This window comes from Halichoeres trimaculatus, unplaced genomic scaffold (assembly GCF_033239565.1).
Source record: "Halichoeres trimaculatus isolate MK-OKI-2021-1 unplaced genomic scaffold, fHalTri1.1 fHalTri1_scaffold_22, whole genome shotgun sequence".
Taxonomy (NCBI): domain Eukaryota; kingdom Metazoa; phylum Chordata; class Actinopteri; order Labriformes; family Labridae; genus Halichoeres; species Halichoeres trimaculatus.
In genome coordinates, this window is record NW_027437200.1 from 508,229 (window position 1) to 516,832 (window position 8,604).

Sequence of the window (8,604 nt, forward strand, 5' to 3'; positions counted from 1 at the left end):
TTTTACTGTAGGCACCAAGCATTTTTCTGAGTACTCCTCACCTTTGCAACACCAGACAGTATTGAAGCCCATACCTGTCAAGTTTTGGATCTGAAGATGAGGGAAATTTTCCAGCGCTTGCTGTAAGCTAAGATATCTTAAAAAAACAAAATATTTTCAACAGCTTACTAATTAGTTAGGTGATCAGAATCTGATAGGCCTACCTTTGTTGACATTGAAATGCTGCAAATATTCCTACATTAAAATAAAGCCTAAATGAAAACACAAAAGAAGCTCATTTATCTATTTTACATATTTTCAGTTCATTCACAAGTCAACACATTACAAGTCGCAGTTACAAATCTTACAGAACGTGTTGCTGTGCCCCATCCTGCTCCTCTTTAGGAAAGAAAATTCGCTGTCCCATTTTTCAAGATATTTACAGGACTTCTTTGTTTTTTTTTTTGGCAAGAATGCCTTCTCCCTGCTCCTGACATTCATCCATCTCTCTCTGTTTCCCCGGGTTTGTTGTTCCCGCTGTCGTCACTAACCTTGTGACAACTGCCAACCAGGCTACAGCAGGTGGTATTTTTGGTGAGGCTAGAGACGGGAGCAGAGGCAGAAGCCTTTTTTTTCTAATACAGGAAAATTACGGGAAAACAGTTATATAGGGGGGCGACGGGAAAGAGGTATAAAATACAGTAGTTTCCCGGCCAAAACGGGACACTTGACAGCTATGGTTGAAGCCATTGGTCCCAAATAGATGTCATCACTCCAAAGAATAGAGTCCCAGTAGTGTTGTTCTTTATCAACATGGGCCCTTACAAATTCCAGTCTGGCTTTTTTGTGCATGGGCTTGAGGAAAGGCTTCCTACATGGACGATACCGACGCATGCCACTCCTCTGGAGTGTGCGCTGTATTGTGTGACAGGAAACAGTCACCCCAGTTTGGCTTTCTCATTATTGAGCAAACTGGAAAGAACTGTTATGGCAATTTACTTCTACGGTCCTTATCAGGTGACACTCCTGTCGGGGCGTGAACTGCCTTGGACGGCCTGGGCGGCCAACGGAGATGACTGTATTTCCATCTCTTTTAAATTTCTGCACCACTTTTGCAACAGTGTTTTGACAAGTAAAGCTTTATTGATCTTCTTGTAGCCATCACCTTTTTTGTGTAAAGAAATTATTTTATTCCTGAGCTCTTGACACATTTCTTGTCCATGTGGTGCCATTGCTGACAGCATGAAGTGTTGAGAGGTTTCCTTATTATTTAACACTCTTATTAAAGTCAGCTGTCTGCTGGAAACCAGTGTAATGAATAATTAGATTCACCTGTGGTTGCAATCTTGTCTGGGAGAATTTTGTCTGTTTTTTTTTTTTTTTTTTTCTCAAATGCTTTCATTGGGGTGTACTCATTTCTGCCCCTTGACCTTTACAGATTTGTCAAGACAATTTCTCTTTTGAATGTACAAATCAAATAATCTTGCTGTAAATCAACTTCACACATTTGTGGGATTATTTTGCAGTGTAGATTCCTGTTCAAGATGTTGAGTCTGAGAGAAAACGAAATGTTTTCTGAAATATCAGTTGGGGTGTACTTAATTATGATGTACTCTGTACATATGAGAGGAAAGTCTGTCTGATCGTGAGCGTTCTTTCTGTGTGTTGTTGGAGAGGAGTGTGAGGGTTTGTGATTGCCAATAAACCAAAGGAAGCCCTGATTCAACCCTCTGATAGCCAACATCCCAATAATCCAGATCCAATGCTGACTCCTTCCAGAGTGAGTTTTGGCTCTGTGGAGGTTTTACTTCCATTTCCCACTTCCTCTGGACTGGATCTCCCTCACATCACCTCTTTGAACTCAGAATATGATGGACTGTTTTCCAGCTTTGTTTATTGGGCTTATTTAGAGTTGCTGCATCAGAAGGAGGGGTTTTAGAGTTGTTTTATTTGATCAAGTCATGCTGGGGTCAAGAAGCTTAACTGTAGAACAACTCTAAGATAGCATCATAAAGCTGTCAGCAGCGCGTTGGGCTTGAATTAGACTCACACAAACAATATCAAACAGGTAATTACAGTTGGAAGTAGGGATGGGTACCTTTCACATTTGAAATGATACAGTACCAATGCCCGGTACCTGGCAATCGGTACCAGTACTCAACGGTACCTATTTTCAGTACTTTTTTGTGTTTATGTGGCAAAACATATCAATTTGTTTAGTATTGTTCAATCTAACATATTCATTCTTCAATATATAACATTGCAATGCTGTGTTCATGTCCAGCATGGAAAATCACCTACTCTTCCACTCCCTCACAGTCACAAGGATGCATTTAGGTACCTAAACATGGTACCTTTTGATTTTACGTGAATCGTTACTCAGTACTTTTGACAGAATTTGGTTGGTACCTACAAAGGTACCAAATTTGGTACCCATCCCTAGTTAGAAGGGTGTTTTGCAGTCGGGATTTTGGACTAGAGAGATTAGATGATTTGATCACCAGTTTGGTGTGACCCCAAGGAGGGATCGCTACTTTTGATAGTCCAAATGTCCAATGAGTGACTTTGTAGGAGCCTTTGCCTGTCAGCAGGTCTTTAACTCGGCTCATTAACAATTTAACATAACATGAATTGTAACGGCTCTCTTGGGCAACAGCTCTCTTGAGCCACGGCTTTGTCTCATGAGCTATGGCTTTGTCTGTTAGGCCTTGACTTTGTATTTCGGGCCATGGCTTTGTCTCCTGGGCCATGGCTTTCTGAGGCCACGGCTTTCTGGGGCTCAGTGGGGTTTACTGATATCTGCTGATCCTTCATCGTTCACCTCCTCTTACAGCTGTCATCTCTGCTGTTTTTATCTCACCACAGACGAGTCAAACTGTTTCTGTCCACACTGAAACAAAAATATCCAGGAGGTTTTGTTAGCGGCACGCCTACCGCTCTGAGAATGAACGGTTCCACTGTTAACAACCCTGCAGCAGCTCCCTGACATTAAAGCTTTACCTCAGCCCACATTTATTCACTTTGGTTTGTCCATTGGAGGCCTGACAGGAGCTTTAATCTCATTGGATTTGTTCAAATGTGACTGAGAGTTCTAGCTGCTCAGCATTTGTCGCGATGCATATTTTTCATATTTCTGACTCATATTTTTCGAACAACCTGTATGTTTCCAGATCTTTATCTGCATAACCTCCAGTCAGGTTTATTTTCCTACTCTACAGTGTGATACTGAAACTCTACATGTTGATCCCACTCAAAAGCGCTCAGAGAGCTTTCGAGAACAGGCTGCAGATGTTTGTTCAGCCTGAGTCCCGTCCATGTTTTCATGGCGAATTATTACATTTGTCATTGATTTATGGGAGCTGTATGGAGGCTCCACCACGTTCCCACGTACCTTGATCTGAAGTCTATTTAAGTCTGAACTGTTAGTGCCAAGTTTCAATCATTTTCATGAAGCAGGAAAATCACTTCACTCATTTAACATTTTTAGAGAGGTCATGCTGCTGCTACGTGGAGTTCCTATTTGAATCGTTTATTCTGCCTGGAGTGATATCAGAGTGTGTAACAGTTGTTTTTTTCATTATTTCATGTTGGCAGCCCCTATGTGTTTTTCATTGTTCAGATCCAAAGCTTACTCTCCTCTCCAGCCTTCAGAGATCGGACAGCTCAGAGCTGCAGGCTGTTACTGTCAGGTTGGCAAATTATCACCTCGTAAAGCTGAGGAACTCTGAATGCTTGTGAACAGATTCACACCACAGCACACACTGAGCTACACTTGAAGGTGTATACGATGAACAGCTCTCATCCTCCTAAGAGCTCTGTTCTGGTCTCCGCCAATTAAAGAACCAATTACGAGACAAAAACAAACACTGTAGGAGCAGGTACCCACTAAACCTGAAGTCTGATGAGCAGATCAAGTCTATATCCTGTCTGTAGGTCTAGTACAATTCCGGACATCTACACAACGTTTAAATTAGGTTCACCATTTGGACGTCTAACCATGACCCCACTTGGACATCAGTTCAACATTTGAACCACAGCTTTTTGGACGTCAAGTGGATGTCTAAGCAGGAGAGACAGGAGAGCGTGAATGAGTGGCAAAGCATACCTTCCAACATTAGACTCTGACAAAGGGGGAGATTAGGGACAAATATTTTCCTATTTTTGTGGCTGGGGGTGGGGGGTTCTTATATAGATATGGTTCTGTACTTGATGTGGTCTATATGTGCCTGCGTGTGTGTGTGTGCTCTGCTGGTACAGTGCATGAATTGACGTTCAGCAGATGTCAGAAAAACGCTGTCTGGTGGAACAATCTGTACCTTCAGGATACAAAAGTCTGATGTCCAAAGATGACAATGAGAGGACATCCTTTGAACATCTCTATGTTTAGGGTGAGGTTACTGTTGTGGGTGTTTCAGTCCACGCTTGATGGCCATCCATCCATCCATCCATCCATCCATCCATCCATCCATCCATCCATCCATCCATCCATCCATCCATCCATCCATCGCTTGTCAGTCCTTCAGTTTGTTCTTCCTTACTTCTAACCATCCAACTAACTATACACCCATCCATTTATCCATCATCCTTCTATCCTTGCATTTTTTCTTTAAACCATCTTTTCTGCCTTCCATCCATCCATCCATCCATCATCCTTCTATCCTTGCATTTTTTCTTTAAACCATCTTTTCTGCCTTCCATCCATCCATCCATCCATCCATCATCCTTCTATCCTTGCATTTTTTCTTTAAACCATCTTTTCTGCCTTCCATCCATCCATCCATCCATCCATCCATCCATCCATCCATCCATCCATCCATCCATCCATCCATCCATTCATCCATCCATCCATCCATCCATCCATCCATCCATCCATCCTTGATCAACCTCATCTGACAACTGGTATGTTGACTGGTTTGATGGCTGGTTTATTGACAGGTTTGGTGACTGGTTTGTTGACCTATAGTCCAGTGAAAGTATCATTTAAAAGCTATCAGCTGGTTGGTTGGTTGGGGCTGTTGAGCAGATGGAGATTTTTAACTGTCTGAAGTTGTAACAGTAATTTAAAGTGAGGTAAGTCTCAGAACTGGACCCAATAGTACTCTGCTGTTATAGAGTTCTGCGTCTGAAGAACCTTAAATTAAACTATGACATCTGTTCACGTTTTCTTAACTCACACAATCATATGAAACAGATCTGTGAGCTCTGTCTGCTCATCCTTAGCCTCTTCATCCTCTTAATGCTTTCTAAAAATTCCTTTCAGGCTCTCTGCCCCTCTCTGATTCACTCCACAGACCACTTCACAGTTCCTCTTTAAGGCCTCCTGGTTTTAGGAACAGGGAAGAATTCTGGGTCTGCTCCTAATCAATTACTTTGGTTTCATTCTCGTGCCTTGTTTAGTTTGGGATGTGTCCAGGTAACATCTAATTTCAGCGATAAACATTTTGTGTGTGAAAACAAGGCCACTCCGACCCACATGGCGTTTCGTTCTCTCCTCCCCTGGAGGTTGTTCCTGTGGCTTCCTGTGACATGCCCTCGGCATACCCAGGAGGGCTGCTTTAAAGACCTTATTAAAGGCTGGATGCCGTTTGTTTCTGTGCCCCAGGAATGGGTGCATTGTTCAGTGCCCTGGAAGGTATTCTGACGGCACCACGCCCCTCCTGGCTGAAATTCCCGTTCCCAATGGCCGGTAGTCAGGGCAGCGAGGTTGAAACAGAAGTATTGTTCTCCTTAAAAAGTGTGCGTGTCTCAGGGTGAGCGCTGCTTGGCCCCACTTAGTCTCTTCAGGATGTTTTGGGTTTTCTGTGTGTGTGTGTGTGTGTGTGTGTGTGTGTGTGTGTGTGTGTGTGTGTGTGTGTGTGTGTGTGTGTGTGTTTTGAAGCTTTCTAAAACTAATTTCCTGGCTGGTTCTTATGAAAACACAGAGCATGTTGGGCAATAATACAGAAGATGTGGGAATAACAGCAGCTCTGTTAATATGAGGTGTGTGGCAGTGATATGATGGATGTGTGTGTGCATGTGTGTGTGTGTGTGTGTGTGTGTGTGTGTGTGTGTGTGTGTGTGTGTGTGTGTGTGTAAGAAAAGGAAGGTATGTTAGAGAATGCTGATATAAGGATAACTGTAGGTGTGTGTGTGTGTGTGTGTGTGTGTGTGTGTGTGTTTGTGTGTTTGTGTGTGTGTGTCAGGAAGGGTGTTTCTGTGCTGGGTTATAGAAGGCAGCAGGTCTTTGTGAACAGGCTTGTGAAAACAGAATGGGTCAGTGAAGTAGAGAAAAAGTTGAACCTTAATCCATCACAGCCTCAGACTCAGCTCGGAAATTTAAAAACTGTTTAATCCTGAAGCTTCTATCAGCCAAAGTTCATTTTACCACTTAAAGGGCAACTCCGGTTTTTTGACACCTGGACCTTATTTATAGGTGTGTACATGCTCACATACTCACTCTGACAAACATGGTGCAGCTCGGAGGCCTTCAGAAGTTATTTAGATCCAGCTGATTTTAGCCGCACTTAGCGGGGGCCACGGCAAGGGAGCTTCAGCACGGATCATAATCTCTGCAAAATCGCTCATTTCGGCTTTATTTTTTCATCTATCGCTACCCATCGTTATCACAAACACACTCCTCTTCTGTTGCCATAGGCGAACAGTGTCCACAAACGCACCACCAGTTGGCATTGAGTCGTGGACGTGCTCCTGTTTGTTGTTCTGGAGCCAGCTCTTCGTCTCTCTCCCTCTGCATCCTTCTTTCATGGAGCTCCTCGTCCGTGTACTCAGGCTCAAACCGGTAAGGACAACCGTCAAACTCGAAGTTGTAGTCTGAAGACAGTAGATGAGCTGACTTTATGATAACACTGGCGATGGATGAAAAATAAAGCCGAAATGAGCGATTTTGCAGAGATTATGTCCCGCGCTGAAGCTCCCTTGCAGTGGCCCCCGCTAAGTGCGGCTAAAATAGGTTGGATCTAAATAACTTCTGAAGGACTCCGAGCTGCACAATGTTTGTCTGAGTGAGTATATGAGCATGCACACACCTATAAAGAAGGTCCAGGTATCAAAAAACTGGAGTTGCCCTTTAAATTCATTAAAAATCATCCCGCTGATCAGTTGCCAGAGCAGGAGGCCACAGATGTCATTTCTGCCAATTGGCACTGCCAACAGTTTAAGATGCTGTTGTACCATGTTGGTGTCAAGTTCAGTAAAAATTTTTGGTATCTTTACTTGGCTAATACATTATTTTTTGGCCAACTTTTTACTTCTACTCCTCAAATTTTCAGGCAAATATCTGTACTTTCTACTCTGCACATTTCAAAAATAGTCTTACTACTCCTGTGTCATTCCAGCTTGTCATCGTTCAAAAAGATACACACCGAAAAAAGTTAAAACCTATCCTTAAATCACTGGAATCTCATCATCCGGAAAGAGTGAATTTGATTGTGGATGGATGAGACGTATAAATGTAATACCTGTTGTGTATCTGAACTAGCGGAACACAAAAGCAGGAGACAAGAAACAAATCAAAATATCAGTCAAGTGTTCCTTAATAAATCCAGGAATGAAAAATCAAGAAGAAAGGGCGGCAGCAGGCAGACTGGCAAGCAGGAAACAAAATGGCTGATGGTGCAGCAGGAAAAACACTGCAAAAAAACAGAGACAAAAAGGTGAATGGCACAGCAACTAAAGTTCAAACAAAAGACTAGAAAGAGTCTTGGAACCAAAAACCCTGCAGAAATCCACAAAGTCACCGACAAAGCACAACCGAATGAGAGGAATGAGACTTATCTGGCTGAGAGGTGAAGTCTGGACCAAAGTTTCATAGAGAAGGTTGATGATGGAGATTGGATATGGGTGTGTCTCAGCTGCTGCCTCAGAGGGGAGAGAGGGAAAAACCTGCAGGCCACACCTCCTGCTGCAGATCCTGAGATGTGAGAGGGGACAAAAGAGAGAAACAAGACAGGAAGAAACCACCAAAATCCAGGACCATAACAATACTATTCCAATGCCATATTGGTTTGTACGCAATTCATCACACCTGCACATGCCACAATTCATGCCACACTTCAGCAAGGACATTACAGATGTATGCAGCACAGTATGAAGATGTCTGTGTCAGAGACTCTTTTACATAAGTTACTTTTATTTTTTTATACATAGAGTGGCTTTGAAACCAGTAGTTTTACATTTCTACTTAAGTATAACGTCTTTTTAAACCCTAGTGTCTATTCTTCTACTTGAGTAATGGATGTGAATACTTTTGACACCTCTGGTTGGGATCAGGGTTAACTTTAAGGTAGGGTAGGTCAGATTGAGTGAGCAACAGCACTTGGATGGATTTTCAAACGATACAACCAAAGCAACCCCACCCCCTCCCTCCAGGCTTCCTCTGAAACCACGCCTCCTGAACCACAGGAACGCGCAGAGGCCGACGACAGCTGGAGGATGAGTACAGGTAGCGGTGGAGAGCTAACTTGCTACATCGTTTGTGATATTTTTTTCATCAAAGAAAAGGAAGCACGTCTCATTCTCATGTAAGTAAATTCAATTTACCACATTAGGAGCAGATGAAAATGAGGATTTTTAGTGCACGAACGGTTATGCTAGCACGTACGTTTGTGTTTATCTAATCGGTAGATG